This window comes from Uloborus diversus, chromosome 7 (assembly GCF_026930045.1).
Source record: "Uloborus diversus isolate 005 chromosome 7, Udiv.v.3.1, whole genome shotgun sequence".
Lineage (NCBI taxonomy): Eukaryota > Metazoa > Arthropoda > Arachnida > Araneae > Uloboridae > Uloborus > Uloborus diversus.
In genome coordinates, this window is record NC_072737.1 from 165,341,975 (window position 1) to 165,359,364 (window position 17,390).

General features: G+C 30.6%; 1 protein-coding gene across 1 annotated transcript in view; it reads right to left on the reverse strand.

Moving 5' to 3' along the window:
• Positions 1 to 17,390, reverse strand: part of LOC129225897 (monocyte to macrophage differentiation factor 2-like) — a 111,878-nt gene that overhangs the window by 94,221 nt on the left and 267 nt on the right. The window lies entirely within an intron of this gene.

Here is a 17,390-nt window from a genome sequence, read left to right on the forward strand (position 1 = left end):
TTCTAATAGCTGTGTCCGACCTTTTGTATAAAGGAAAAAATACTACGCCAAATTGAAACTACGATTTTGACCCAGTAAACCTTTAATTATTTATTCGAATACGATATAAAACATTAAAATTATTATCAACTTCATTAGTAAGAAATCATTTTCTACTCCTCTAATTTTGGCTGAAAAAAACAATACATTTTATCTACGTTCGAAAAAATACACTTAAAAAACGGACTCAGTTCAACTGGTTGCAGGCATTTAAGCCGTAACGGTTAAAGCAGCCTTCTATGTGAAATAGTTCATATTCAAAGATAAAAACACTTATTTTCAATCTAATTTATTACTTCTCTAGAATGTTTGTTTCAATCGCTACGTGAGATCTTCGTCATTCTTTAATCAAATTCCATGCTTTACGAATAATTTTTAATCATATCATGCTGGTTAATAACAAAACATAGAAGCATGATCTTATTATTTTTTTTTTCGGCAAAAAGCGTTTTTACTGTTTTTTACTACGCATTCCTTCAATGAATAGCATTCGAAAAGGAAGGCGCAATTGCTAGGTTTGTTGGGGTGTCGGGCTGTTAATCAGAATGGCGCCAATTCGAATCCGGGCCGATAAATATCTCTTTAATGTTTCCTTTTTTCCTGTCAGATGCTCACATGGACAGGACTGTATTTGCCACAACCTGTTTTTCCACGTGCACAATTATTGCTTTTTCACGAGTCACTCACTACTCAGCCACACTTTTAATGATATTTATGCTTGCATTGAAAATACGTACAACCAAAAGGTGAGCGATGATCAAATTATCACAACGTTGTATTTAACGAGGTTTTGTTACCGATGTCTTTAAATTACATGCCTTCTCTTCTGCGCATACTTTTTTTCGGTTCTTCTTCATAAAGTTCTTCCTTTGAAATTTTTAAAGCGCGAAATGCCTTATGAAACCATTCGAAGCACAGTGCGGAGTTCCGCACGGGTCGACTAGTGACTAATAATGTAGCAGGAAAATGTTTTTTTTTTTTTTTTTATATATGCTCCTATAATTTTTAACGTTGATTTTTCTTAGTTTAATTTTTTTGTCTGCAATTATTAGTAGTGTAGCAAAAATGTTTTTTAATGTTTTCCTTGAATTTTCAATGTTTATTTTATTTTTAAGTTCAATTTCTTTATTTGTAATAACTACAAAAATTAGCATAGTAGCAAAAAAATGTTTTTTTAATATGTTCCTTTAATTTTCAAAGTTTATTTCATTTTTAAGTTCAATTTTTTTGTTTGTAATAACTACAATAATTAGCATTGTAGCAAAAAAATGTTTTTTGAATTTGTTCCTTTAACATTCAATAGTTATTTTATTTTTAATGTTTAGTTTTATGACAAATAATGTTGTTGTTCGCTTTGCCTTAGTACTGACGGGCAATGTTGATATTCATGCCATTGTTGAAAACTGGCCTTATATCTAAAAGTTTAATTAATATTAAGGACAACCGTTATTACATTACGTAAGTTCATTAAATGAAGAGTGATTACAAATATTTGTTTCAATTTCCCCAGTTATAACTAAACGACAATAAGCAAGGAAAGCTTAAGGGCAATTCCACAGAAAAGGGGAAAAGGTGGCAGAATTTTAAAATAATCTTTTTCTCACAATTTTGGTATCAATGGAGAGGTAATTACCTGAAGTGTATGGAAATAACAAAAATATGCAACAAAAGCAAAATTAATTGGAGTTCTGAGGCTTCAAATCAGGTTGTTATGGTCATGTTCTTACGAGTAACTTTTTTTATACGACTTAAGAATGGCTGTTTGATACTTGCATTGTCGCATTTTTCAAATATTCTCTCTAAAATATGCTTCTCAGAACTCTCTAGAAGAGTTATATACAAAAATATTGCACTTTAACTGCAAAACTTACTTTTTAGGGATTTTTTCATATAAGGCATTTTTGTTATTCTACGTCCGACACCAAATTGGCTGAAAGTTTATATTATGTAAAACTGAGTGGAGATTTTTACAAAATATTTTGTCTGCAAATAAAGATTTTGTATGCAATTAAAAATAATCATTTATATTAGATTTCAAAATACTAGTTATGCTTAAATAAATGGTCAGAAAAATTTCTACGTCTGACACCAATATTTTCCTAACTGAAACTAGGTTTATAAGTATACGAAAATTCCTGGTTAAATTAAATAATTCACACATGCTATTCATGCCTAATTATGTATTTATATTTATATTTTACATAACATAAATTTAAAGAACATATACACTATTTTGACTGGGGAAAATATCTGAAGATAGGAAATGAGTCTCATATGTTTATCAATAGCGATTAAAGTACTTATGTATAAAATTATGAATATTTAAGAAGCATTAGTGTTCTCAGTTCAAAAATAACACTCCTCCCTTCCCCAGTTTTCACTTAAAAACTCTCAGGTATTTTTGGTGAACTCACAACAACCCCTGTTTGTGCCTAGGAATGCTCAGTTTCGTTTTCAACAATTTGTAACCAACATCCAAATTTCTTATTATTTGTTAATAAGTTAGATTTTTCTTCATTCAAATTCTACAAATCAATCTTCATTTCTTTTCACCCTAGAGTTTGTGTTTTTTGTTGTTCACATAGAGATTGTAAAAAGAAAAAAAAACTGACAAAATGCGTCTAATCTCTCTTGTTCTCGTTATAGTATTTTCCTTATTTTATGAGTGAAGACTTAAAATACAAATTTCCTGTAATAGTGTACAGATATTGATACATTAGGGGTGCCCATCTCCCCAAAAGCAATGAGATCCCCCCTGCTCCCCCCAAATCCCTCAAGAACACCCAGAAGAATAATATTTTGTCAGAAAAACAAAGAAATGTCTTGAAAAACATTCCTTGTAAACAAGTTCTATGACATAACTTGGGCCATGACCCCCCCCCCTACATTCTTTTTGCATAAAATTTTTAGTTTCAAATTATTTCAATTTTCACAAAATTATTTGATTTTTCACAAAAAATGGAGCCCTGGGAAAAATTCTGCACAGATACCTGTTATGCATATTTTCCCCTTTTTTATGCTTTAAAATACCATAATATATAATTCCGTAAACAAATTAAGAGTTAAACAGCTTTTTAAGATGTTTATTTCATGTCGAATGTTGTCTGCTTTGCACATTCTACGTCCGACACCAACTATTCTACGTCCGACACCAAGGGAAAAAAAAAATTTGTGCTATTTATCCGTGAATAAATTTGGTGAAAAAGGAAAAATTATTCATATTTCAGCTTTACTTTTCAACATTCAAGTAGTAGTCCAGTCAATAGGTAGAAAAAAACGGGCTTGCCTTACAAAAAATGGGGTCAAAGATTTTATTTTTTAAATTTGTGTATACTAGTGCCAATATGAAAAAACCAAGTTATCCAACACGAAAGACCTCGGGAGAAGTTTTGGGGGCCGAAAACCCCCCAAAATTTGTGACTTTTTGTATTATTTTCAAAATATCTCAAAAATGGTTAAAATTACCAAAAACTTTCCAATGCAAATGTTAAAGAGGATTAAATTTCCTTCAACCTTTGTCATTACAACATTTTTGTAGCATGAAAAGCAAGCGAGTTACAGCTTCTTGAAAGTCACACTTTTTCTGAACCCCCTCAGCGAAGTGCGTGAAAGCGCATCGGATAACGGAGGAAAAAAGGAGAAACGCCAGCAGTTTGACCTTGGAAATCATTTGTCTTTCACAGCTGAGGGTAAATGCCTCCGTTCCCTTTAACTTAAACAAAACACCCCCATTCCATCCCCCCTTTTTTTTCTCCAAATGAGATGAATCGACTCAATAGCTACTCATGTTGGTCACTTCAGGGTTTGAGCGAGAGTATGTTTTATCAATTTGTGTGTTCTGTATTACAATTGTTTTCGCTAGAAATGATTACGCCTGACCAAGGTGTTTTTTATTATTATTATTATTTGCGAAATCAGTTTGCATGAATGCGAAGTACAGATTGTGAAGGAGAAGGGAATAGAAAATCTTCAAAGATGCAGCGCAAAACGGCAAAATGAAGAACATCAGCATTTTTTGAAGTTCTTAAAAGAAGTGACAATTCACACTGCCTGTCACAAATGCTATATCAATGAGCAATCAGTCTCTTCCCTTGAAGTAATGGTTGAACCTAACATGTTAACTAAATTCCTCAAGAAAGATTTCTGGCAAATTATAACAACAAGAATTGTCTTATTCAACTTCTTGAGGCATATTTCGAAGAGTGTGGCATTGAAGTCAGGCAGACTCAAGTAGATGCCGACTTACTGCTCTTTCAAAGGCAAAAGAAATTGAAAAGGTTGTTATAGTGGGCGAGAGGATATAGATCTGTTGGTGCTGATGACAACTTTAGGACAGCCTTTCAGCAACTTGTTCTTTTTGAAAACCTGGAAGAGGGAATGCTTGTGATTTGTTTTTTTCCTCACTAAATCTTTTAAGTTTGACCCCAGCAATATTCTTTTCATCCATGCGTTTAGTGGGTGTGATACGACTTCGGCAATCTTTGGTCAAGGCAAAATTAAGTTGTACAAAATATTCAAAAAAAAAAAAAAAAAAAACTCATGAAATTGAGGAAGCTATTGAAGTATTTATGGACCCAGTCTCTCATCATGATGCCTTAGCTGCAGCTGGAGAAAACATTTTGCAAATATTATACACAGGTGACGTAAAGTATTTGAACCTATCTTTAGATACTTTGCAATTTAATCTTTTTATAAAACTAGTATACATGGCTAAGATAAATCTTGCAGTGCTACCTCCAACGTGCGGGGAAGGGGGGGGGGATGCTGGACGTTATCACTCATATCGGTTCTACCACCAAATTCAAAGTTGGTTCGGCAACATAATCGATCCAGAGAAATGGGGTTGGGAACGCAGAACACAAGGTCTAATGCATGTTGACACGAAAAGAGATTCAGTTACTCAGAATCTTTTGAAGATTGTACCTTGTACCTGCAAGAAAAATTGTACTGGAGCATGTTCTTGTCACAAGGCAGGTTTAAAATGCTCCATCACGTGCAAACACTGCTGTGGCACAAATTGTGAAAATGTTGCAGAAATTTCATCTTTGGATGAGACTGCTGAAGAAGATGATTTGTTCAGAAGCTTTTGGAATTACCGCAACAAGGAGATGAACAATTAAAGGACCAAAGCTTCTTTCTACCCCCTAAAGATTCTGAACCGAGAGAACCTGGACCTTCAAAACGGCTTCGAAGAAGATAAACAGCGTATTTTGTTGTCCTCTCTCTATTTGCTTTAAGGTTGAATGAATCTCTCTGTAATTTAAATGTATGTATTAAGCTTCTACAGTTGGATTTTCATTTTGAAAGGTAATTCTTTTGGGTTTTTCATGCCTCAAAAAGTCAGTTTCTGCAGAATTTTTTCAAAGTGTTCATTACGTATTACTATTGTACCTTTATTTATGCATTATTATGTCTATTGTTTGCTTATAATCACCCTAATATTTATTCATTCACATTTATATTCGAATATTGCATTTTCGCTTGTAATAGAATAGATGGTACGAATTATGTGCTTTAAATGAATGAGAGGATTATGTAATTCAATTACAAACTGCAATATAAATCATATGTTATTGGAGTCTGACTGAAGATTATCTCTGTCAGACTAGAAATATTAGTTCGTGAGCGGTGGGGGAGGGTTTATTATTATTATTGTATCAGAGCATAGGATGCAAGACTGTGTTGATTGTTTGCTTATTAGCTGCCTAATATTCATTCCTTCACATTAATATTTAAAAATCGCATCTTTGTTTGCAATAATTAGACTAGAATGTACGAATTATATCCCTCAAATGAATGTATATATTGCGTAATCCAGTTACAAATAGCAATATATCATATATTATTGGAGTCTGATGAAGACTACCTCTGTCAGATCAGAAAAGTTAGTTCGTGAGCAGTGGGGAAGGTTTTTTTTTTATTATTATTGCATCGTTGTATGTGCTTTAAATGAATGTGTATATATGTATTTCAGTTTCATAATACATTGTTTGTTTTTGGAGTCTAGTGGGGACTAATCTGTCAGCCAGAATTGCTATTCTGTGTCCAGCGGGGGGGGGGGGGGAGTGAGCAAGAAACTCAAACTACTCTAACTGTCGATAAACTCTCTGAAATAAAGTTTTTATTCAAGTTCTAATAATTATGACGCCTTGCTTTCGGTGTGAAAGCTTTTTTTTTTTCGGAGTGGAGGAAAACTCCCTATTTTCAAAGAGCTATAGCAAGCTTGTTATTTGTGCTACAAAAAAGTTGTAAATACGAAAGTTGTAGGAAATTTTATGTTCGTTAAACTTTATATTTGAAACTTTTTTCTAAGTTGAATCATTTCGGAGATATTTTGGAAAAAACAAAAAAAATCATAAATTTTTGTGGTTTTTCGGCCCCCAAAAGTTCCCCCGGGGTCTTTCGTGTTGGATAACTTGGTTTTTCCATGTCGGCACCCATATGTACAAATTAAAAAAAGAAAATCTTTGACCCCATTTTTTGCAAGGTAAAATGTATCTATTGACTGGACTATAGTCAAAAAATCTGAAAACAGTTCATTGAGCTGAAACTTGGGTTTTTTCAACGTACGTCAATTTTCAGTTCCCCTTTCATCTACGTCCGACACCATGAGGTTTTTTATTTTTAATATTTATAGTTTGAATTTTTTTTCAGAAATTCTATAAGTTTTTATACTGTTCCTACATACATAAGTATTGAGAAAAAAAATTGGTTCAGTTCATCCATTTTAACTCTGAAAAATATGAACCTTTATTGGTAAGTTTCGGGCAAATTCTACGTCTGACACCGTGGAATTGCCCTTAAGGTATTCACGTTGCCCGGGTTTCCCCTACGTTCCATGCTCTGAACATTAGCTCCTTCTACTCTCGCATGAACAGTTATCCCTGGAAACCCGAGCTCATGCATTCCATTGAACAATAACAAAATTCCGTAACCTTTCCATCAAATGTAACATTTAACAAAATTTGTAAAAAGTAGATGCAACTGGGTAACCTTTTCTAAACCTCCAGTAAATTTTAGTTCATCTTCATCTTCCATAATAAACGCATTGCAACTGAGCCCTAAGGATTTGAGTCTATAATCGCTCTCTTACTCTGTTGCTGAGAATTTGTGTTTTTTTTTCTTGTGTTTTTCCTGTTTGAAGTTTCACTTTCAGCTTTTCTCCTCTTTTCCAAATCTCTCTGATGGATTTTTTCAAGTTTTTATGTTGGGGCCTAAGTAGATTGTAATTTTTAGCTAGCAAATAAAATAGCGGAGAGAAGCACAGACTGAGCATTTCCAAACAAGCGTGATACCCGTCTTTATTAAACAAGAAGTTCCGTCTAGAACTATACGAGCCTACTTTCCCGTACACCCATACTACATTCTAGTACCTGATCAGTATTCTCAAAAATAGCTGAAATCGCAAATTGTTTCAAACATTATTTTTTAAATATTTTAAGCTAATTTCTAGGAATAAAATATTCCTCACTCATCTAAAAAAATTGGATGCGTAAAAAAATAAAAAATAAATGAAAAAAATAACAAATAAAATAGCAGCACCTTTTAAACAAAGCAGCTAATACACTTTTTTCCATAAAAAAAATTCTTTAACAGCTTTCAAAGCGAAAAAGTAATTAAAATTAATAAGCTCATTAAAATAAATACATCATATCAAAAAAAAAAAAAATAAATAAAAATAAAAATAAAAATAATCGTTTCTTTTTCCCCTGTTGTCAAAAATAATTTTTTAAATGAATTAATGAACTTACCAAAATAAATTAAAACAATAAAATGTCAAATTAAAGAAATACTTTTCATTGTCAAAAAAAAAAAAAAAAAAAAAAAAAAATCGTCTGCGCATATGCTTATGTAGAAACATAAATGACTTCGAGTTTATTCGCCGAAAACTGAATACGTAAATTAAAACTTCAGCGTGAAAATAAAAACAAGTCATATCAACAATAAGTATTTCACAGTTAAAACCATAGCTGCGGAGTCGGAGTCGGAGTTAATCTCATTTTGGGATAAAAGATTCGGAGACGAATATCCAAGAATCGGAGTCAGTCATTTGTCCTCCGTGTATAAATTTTTGCCAAAGCTACGAAGTCAGAGTCGAAGTCGGGGAGTCGGAGTCAGGTGTCCCTAAATTCTCGGAGTCGGAGTCTGAAGTTTGGCGTCAAGAGCTATTTCCAACGAAATTTGTTTGAAGTAAATCCGCCTTCAAGTACGGAATTAACATTGACTTTCAGTTTCCCCGTAGGCGCTAATGTTTAGGGATTTGAGCTGTTCAAAATTGAACGGAAAATTGTTCAAATCAAAAAGATATTTTATATACAAGTTTTTCATCAAAAGCTTTTTTCCTACAAAGTTTGTTTGAAGCAAATTCGCCTCATAGTTCGGAATTGCTTTAAATTTCCCCGTAGGCACGAATGTTAAGTTTTTTTGAACTGTTCAAAATTGAACAAAAAATAGTTCAAATCAAAAAAGTGAAATATGGTAATGAGGTGTCCTCGCCGAGATCTTTCGAACAAAAAAAATTTGTTCGAATCGGACTATTCATTCAAAAGTTATTAGGGGGGGGGGCAGACAGACAGACCGACTGACATTTTTTCCCATCTCAATACCCTACTTTCCAATTTTTAATTTTTCGATATTTATTTAATTATTTTATTTATTTTTGACTTTTTTTTGTTTTTTGCGATATTTTTAAGATGTATCAAGCCTTCTTTCATGCTTTTTTCTCCTTTTTCTGACTTTTACTGGGAAAGTAGGCTAAAAATCACAGCACCTTGCGCCTTGTGCAAGTCTGTTATCACTTAGGCAAGCGCGACCTCAAATTGTGATAACTAAATTAGTATTAAATTATTATGTATTACTATTAAATTGTGATTAATTAATTAATTAATTGTGATAAAAATTATTGTTAATTGTGATAACTGTTGTGCTCTATTAATACCTACAACGTTGTTATTTGGATCGGCTTTGGTGGTTTTATTGCACATTACTTAATTGAATCGAAGTCCTTTTTTTTTAATGTTTAGTGAAAAGAATAAAGTAGGAAGGAATAAAGTAGAGTAAAAAATATTATATATAATAAAAAAGGTTGAATATTTTCTTTCAAACTAATAAAGTTTATTTCTGAAGAAAATTCGTGTTTTTTTTTTTTTTTTTTTCAAAAGGTATGATATGCAGTTTTCACCAAAAAAGGAATATATCAAAAATAAAATTAGCAATTTGGACCTGGTAAAATTGAGGAAAAATTCCTAGACTTATGCGAACAATCACTTGTTATGCTACTAAAACATTGTGAGAAATTCGAAATTCTAACAGTTAGTGTTTGTGCTCGAAACGTTTTTTTGGTTTTGCCAAAAAATAAATATAAAACTGGATTTAATCCGGTTTGAAAGTTAACTCCTCAAATAAACGAATTAAATTAATAATTGAAACATTAGAATGTTGAGGACGCAATGTTCTAATTTTTGTTACCACTATTATTTTATTGTTCTTTGATTTAATTTATTAATTTTATAAATCTTATCATTCATTTCATTACTGTTGTTATTTTTTTTACTCCTATCATAACTTTTTATTCATTCATTTAATTAATAAATAAATTATGTTTCTATTATTATTTTTAGATATTTATTTAATCAATTAATTTTGTAGTTTTATATTATTTCTATTATTATTTTATTGCTCTCAATTTTTTTCAAATTTATTTAATGAATTAATTTCATGCATTAACTACTATTTAGTGATAATATTGTCATGAATATTTTTTTATTTATTTAACTAAGTTTATCAATTTTATACTTTGGTTTATTGCAATCTTGCAGTATTAATCTTTTTTTTTTAAATTTATTGTACTTATTATTCCTTCAATTATTTTTATAAATGATTCGTTTTATTATTTTTCCTTTGTTACAACAATTATCGTATTATTTAATTAATTAACTTGATAAATTTATATTTCTTTCTATTACTGTAGTTATTTTGTTATCCCTATCTTTATTTTTAATTAATTAATTAGTTGCAATCATTTTTTATTCCTGTTATTATTATTGTTTATTTATTTAATAAATGAGTTTTATTAATTTTACATTTCATGTCATTACTAATTATTAATAATCATGTCATCATTATTTGTAAATGTATTTTATTTACTTAATTAATTTATTTATAATTTAACGCTTCTATTTCATTTTATTTTAACCAATAATATTTTTAATTAATTTATTTATTATTGTTCAAATGGCCAACCGGAAATCAATCCATGGGGAGTTGAAAGCTAATAAAATAAGGAAACGACTAACACCTCTCTATATAAATAAAACGAAGAATATATATATGTGTATATGTGTGTGTATGTTTCCTATACAAATACATACATTTCCGGCCAAATATATTTGGCCGGGAGATACGTTGGTACTCGAGAAGGAACGTAGAGTGTGTGTGTGTGTGGGGGGGGGGGGGGGACACCAAAAAAGAACCGAACCGTTCGAGGCCCGAATTTTAGGGCCCGAAAATGGCATTAAATGGCTATTTCTACGAAATAATTATCCGATTTCCTTGATTCAGGTCCCGTTCGAAAGCCCCGCGAAAAACACCCATAAAGTTCATTCACTTCCTCTGAATTTCAAAAAAAAAAAAAAATAATAATAATTAATTTGAATTTTGACATCTTGAATTCAAATTATGTTTTTCGCAATCATGAGTGTGTGTATGTAGGCGTGTGTGTTTGTGCGTGGTGGGGGTATGTGTTTGTGTGTAGGGGTTATATGTATGTGTGTAGGCATGTGTGTTTGTGTCTGTGTGCAGGCATGAATGTGTGGGTAGTTGTGTGTATGTGTGTGGTTTTTGTGTGTGTATGTGCGGGTGTCTATATGTATGCGTGTGTGTATGTGTTTGTATGTGTGCATGCGTGTAGGTATGTCTATGTGTGTGTGTAGTTGTGTATCTATGCGCATGTGTGTAGGACATGGATGCAACCTGGAGACGGCTTTCGCTATAGGAGCAGCATCGTGAGGAGCCTGTCGACGGTGATTGTGCGGAGGGTGGCAGTGGGAAAAATCAAAAGACGCCAAAAACAGTCAAGTGAGAACAATAAGCAATCGTGATTGCTCAAAAAAAAAAGGCTGTAAAATCATCGGGAAAAAATTTAACAACATTGTTAAGCCTGATGGAACTCTATTTTCATACCGGAAAACTATCATTCGCACGATTTCGTTTTAAATTAACGTGAATAAAACCGTTCAGAAGGTTGCCACTATTTTTTTTCTCGACAATGACAAAATAAAATTTTGTTATGTTTCGAGGTATAAATTTCCCATTTTGGTTGTTATTTGGCAATTTATCTTCTTTTTTTTTCATTTTAATTTTTTTGTTGTATTTATGGAGGGTTGCATTTAATTTATTCGGGAATTTTTTATTTGACGTTTTTATTTTTTAAGAATGGTTATTCAGACGGAAAATTTCAGTTTTTTTTTCCTCTAATTGAAGCCTGACACGTGTCACTTGACAAAACTTCTATTTTTGAGGTAGACCGTGCAAAGCCGGGCAATGCAGCTAGTAATACATAAACGAACACACAAGAAAAGAAAAAGGGGCTGAGTTCAATTGATGTTCTTTAGAGTTCTGATAATCCATATTAATTAGTTAATTTTATGAATTTTACATTTATTTTATTGCTATCTAAAATTAATAGTTATCATTATTTTTCAATTAATCATATTTATTAAAAAAACTTAATTTATTAATATTACATTTATGTTCTATTTTAAAATTTACTGATTTCAGCATTGTTTTATTTAATACATTAATTAATTAAATTTTTTTTATGAATTTTGTATTTTATTTTATGATTATCATTATTATTTTAGTACTATTATCCACATTTCAAAATTTATTTTATTCATTTGTTCAATTACTTTCATTAATTTTGTGTTTTTATTGATCTTATTATCATCATTATCATTGCATTATTATTTCTATTTTTACGTTTTTATTTAATCAATTAATTTTAAATTAATCATTCCTATTTCGTTTTATTACCATTATGATTTTAATACTATCATCATCATTTTATTTATTTAATCACTTAATTAAAAAGTTTTATGGATTTCATATACTATTTTATTATCCTTATATATTATTTCTGTAGCCTGTTTTTGGTTTCTACGCCAGATTTTCCTCAATTCTTGATCGATTTCTTTGATTTACGCCTTATTTTAAAGCTTATGGTGCTGGCTACTGACGAAAAATAGACCCACGGTCTAAAAATTGTTTTTTTCAGCAGAAAAACCTGTTTTAAAGAACCAGAATGAGGTTTTCGGTTAAACTTATAATTTTAATTTGCGCTACGACCGACAGAGCTGAATAGCTTGATCGGCAGAGCGTTCTCTTCGTAACCAGGAGAATCCGTGTTCGGGCCCACCGTCCGGACAATCTGCAACAAAAAATTAGCGAAATATCGCGCATTACATGAACACTTAATTAAGTGAATAACAAGTATGAGGGAATAGAATAAATGAGAAGGCAACGCTCCTTGCTGATATGAAAATTTGAAGTGACTTTGTGCTAAATTACTCCCGAATTGTATGTTTTTTTTTTTCTTTTTAAGCTTTGGCTCTGGCAAGAAAATTAAAGCATAATGTAAGCGAAAATATAAGTAACAGGTTTAAGATTTCAGACTACAATAGAATTGTTTTTTGTTCAGAAAAAAATAATAAATCGTATATTGAAATATATATTCTTCTAATGAGTTTTTGACTCTTTGTACAAATAAAAAAAATACTACCTCAATTTGAAGGGTGAAATATATATATATTTTTTCTTTTTGCAAAAAAACAAATAGCTTATCACATTTTTACTACATTCGAAAAGCTAAGCTTAAAAAAGAGCATAGTTCAATTTATTTTGTATTTTAACCGTGCTGTTAAATGATGAACACGTGCTGCCATCTAAGTCATAACGATTCAAGCAGCCTGCGGTAACAAATTGTGAAAATTTTCAAGAATAAAAAAATGTTTCTTCAATATCTTATCTTATATATTATTCCCTTCTCATTTTAAAACTTATCAGGCTGGCTAATGAAGAAAAATAGACTTACGGTCGAAAAATCAAGTTTTCGAAAACGCCCCTTGCTGTTTCAAAACCTTGATGCAGCCTGTAGTTCTTATGCATTTTTTAAAAGCAAAGTTCTAATGCAGTTTTCAATTTTTTACGTCGCTTTCGGCAAAAAAAAAAAAAAAAGCCTGTGTAAAAAAAGCCTGTGTGTGTGTGTTCATATTTTAGTAAAGCTTAAAAGCACTGGACTTAGTTGTTCGGTTAAATTGATAAGTTTTTTTGGGTAGAGCGTTCGGCTATAAACTATCTGAACTTCGGGCAAGTTTGGGCTGTTCGAAAGAATATCAAATTTATATTAGTATTACGCATTACATGTACTCATAACATACAAACGTAATAAAATAAATGCAGTGGGAATGCTACTTGGTGTTTCGACTCCTTTATGCAGGCTACAGTTATCATTCGGATAAGTTGACTGTTAATCGAAGAGTGTTCTTCCTTTTTTTTTTAAGCTTTGACTACATCCAGACCACTCAGCATAATGTAAGCATAAAAAAGTATTAGATTTACCCAAAGGAAATCTTTTTTGTGCAGAAAAACATTTTCATTGTATGCTGAAATGTAGATGTTTCTAATAGCAGTGTTCGACTTTTTGTACAAATGAAAAAATACTACGCCAAATTAATGTTACGAGTTTCACCCAGTAAACCTTTAATTTATTTATTCGCGCAAATACGATATAAAGCATGAAAATTATTATCAACTTCATTAGCAAGAAATCATTTTCTACTCCTCTGCTTTTTGTTGAAAAAAAAATATATATTTTGTCTACGTTCGAAAAATTACACTTAAAAAACGGACTCAGTTCAACTGGTTTTGGTTTTGAATTTTAAGTGTTCGATTAAAAGAGAAACATGTGCGGGCATTTAAGCCGTAACGGTTAAAGCAACCTTCCATGTGAAATAGTTCAATATTCAAAGATAAAAACACTTATTTTCAATCTAATTTATTACTTCTCTAGAATGTTCGTTTCAATCGCTACGTGAGATCTTCGTCATTCTTTAATCAAATTCCATGCTTTTCGAATAATTTTAAATCGTATCATGCTGGTTAATAACAAAACATAGAAGCATGGTCTTATTATTATTATTATTATTTTTTTTTTTGGCAAAAAGCTTTTTTGCTGTTTTTTACTACGCATTCCTTCAATGAATAGCTTTCGAAAAGGAAGGCGCAATTGCTAGGTTTGTTGGGGTGTCGGGCTGTTAATGAGAATTCCGCCAATTCGAATCCATGCCAATAAATATCTCTTTAATATTTCTTTTTTTCCCGTCAGATGCTCACATGGGCAGGACTGTATTTGCCACAAACTGTTTTTTTACATGCACAATTATTGCTTTTTCACGCGTCACTACTCAGCCACACTTTTAATGATATTTATGTTTGAATTGAAAATACGTACGACCAAAAGGTGAGCGATGATCAAATTATCACAACGTTGTATTTAACGACGTTTTGTTACTCATGTCTTTAATTACATGCCTTCTCTTCTGCGCTTACTTTTTTTTCGGTTCTTCTTCATAATGTTCTTCCTTTGAAATTCTTAAAGAGCGAAATACCTTATGAAACGATTCGAAGCACAGTGCGGAGTTCCGCACGGGTCGACTAGTTATTATTATTATTATTTTGTTGCGATTAGTATTTTAAAATTGGTTTTATGTACTTATTCTATCAATTAATTTCGACATTTGTGTTTATCAATGCATTCACATTTCATGCTATTATTATTATGTTATCCCAAATCATCATTACTGTTTTCATTTATATATTTATTTAACTAAGTTTACATTTATTTTTCATTTTATTACCATTGTTTTTTTTTAAATTTATTTACTGAACCAATTAATTACTTTCTTTTTATTCCATTTTATTACTACGTATTATTATCTTAAAGTTTATTTATTGTGAATGATTTTTTTTCCTTTCTATTCCATTTTATTACTATTATTTTATTATCTTCGAGGCCAAGCCCAGACTCTGCGTACTATTTTAGGAAATTAATTGGTTCCATTAATTTCGTTAATTAATTTTATGTATTTATTCGTTTTATTATTTCACCGTTAGTATTTTACTTATTTTTGTATCGTTATTGTAATTAATTAATTTTATAAAGTTAACAGTTTTATTTCATACTATCACTATTTTATTTTATGATTATTAGTTTTAAATATATTTGCATCATTCATTTCATCAACTAATTTTACATACATTTTTTAATTAGTTTATCCAAATAATTTTCATTGTTTTTATTGATCTATTTACTTGATTAGTTTTACATTTATTTTTCATTTTATTACCATTATTAATTGATTATTAGCATCATTATTTTTTCACATTTATTTCTTGAATCAATTGTTTTTCTATTCCACGCTATTAACACGCTTTTATTAGCTTCACCTGTATGTATGTCTGTATGTATATATCTTGTAACATAATCTTGCAGCTCAAATTTCGCCCAACTTCCTGCGATCGGATTCTTTTGAAATTTGGCACGTGACCTCAGACCCGATGACAATGCAATACTCTATAATCAAATTAATTAATTAACTAGTTAATTGTTAATTTCCTCCAATTTTAGTCAATATTTTGGCATAAATCCAACAATGTGAAAAAGGGAAAATTAAAAAAAATACATTAAAAATGCTTGCAATAATTATTTAAAAATATCTACAAAAACCTTTAATTTTTCTGCATCAGACAAAATTTGTTCCAATGTTCCAAGGTAATTAGAACATGAAATATAATTGTTTTTAACTAATTTCATGCCAAAATTTAGGTGAGCCTTCAATTGGAAATTCATTACTGATCAGACCATTGTTGAACAAAGCTTTTATTTAAATGCATCTCAAATTTTCAAAGTAATATAAATATGATTTCCGCAAACATACATCGATGACTCACAGTAGCTTCCCATTGGGGTGCCCTTGTCTTAACTTTAAGATGTCTCTCGTTTCATAAATAATTTCGTCAATTAAGTCCCAATCTCCCAATCAGATTCAAATTTTCATATGCCGTACAAAAAAAAAAAAACCCCTTCAACATAAGACTAAAAAACAGAAAAATAAAATAATAGTTTAAAAAACTAAAAAAACACGCTTTCGTAGCAAAATGAACTAAAAAGTGAAAAATAATCTTTGGGTGACAGTAGTTGACTAATCACTTAATTTTAATGTAATACAAAAAATCGTGGGGGGCTTCTTATCAGTTGTCTTGAATTTCTTCCATTTGTTGTCCATGCAAAAATGTAAATAGACAGCACCCCACGGTTTTTTGTATTACATTAAAATTAAGTGATTGGTCAACTACTATCATCCAAAGACTATTTTTCACTTTTAAGTTCATTTTGCTACGAAAGCGTGTTTTTTTAGTTTTCTAAATTATTGTTTTATTTATTTTTTTATCATTATCATTATGATTTGTTACATTTTAATTTTTATATTTATTTATTTATTCATTTCATTATTCCACATAAACGAAAAATAACTACTTTTAAACCATCCTTTGCATCAACATAACATAATACAAGGAGAAAGATAGCGAAACGATTGAGAATATACAGTCGGACCTCCATATATCGAAGTAGCAAATTGCCGAAAAAAAATCGATATATAGAAATTTCGATATATAGAAACAATCTTATTTTATCCTAAAAATCTCCTAAAAATTAAAATTAAAGCTAATTTTCGTGTATGAAACCTAATTTCTAATTTATACGAGCATCGGATTAATTGAAAGTTAATTAAAAAAAATAACAGAAATTACATTTTTGCGCCTTCATACATCTTCATTCTTTGTCAATTCAACTTGATCCGCAACATTAAGGGATTTTCGTTTTGACAAATCGAGAGAAAAGTAAAAAATTAATCTACTTAACTTGAATGATTTTTACTGCAGCTAAAACGACTAGGAACGATAATCAACAGACAAAAGGGATGACTTGAAACTGATTTTACAATGTTACTGGTTACAACTAAGATATTTGAAATAAACTTGAGGGAATTTAAGAATTCTAGAACGAAACAACGACCTATCTACACACCCCTCAACCCCAGATTCCTTAGATTATTAGCTATGAGTTTCATAGCAACCTTTAGTGAACATAATTTTCTCCCCTAACCTTTATTTTTCATGAGACAAATAGTCTAAAGAGGAAAAAAAAAATCTACGATTGTCTCAAAAAAAAAAATTCGATGTATAGAAATTTTTTCGATATATAGAAACAATTTTTCTATGTAATGAACATA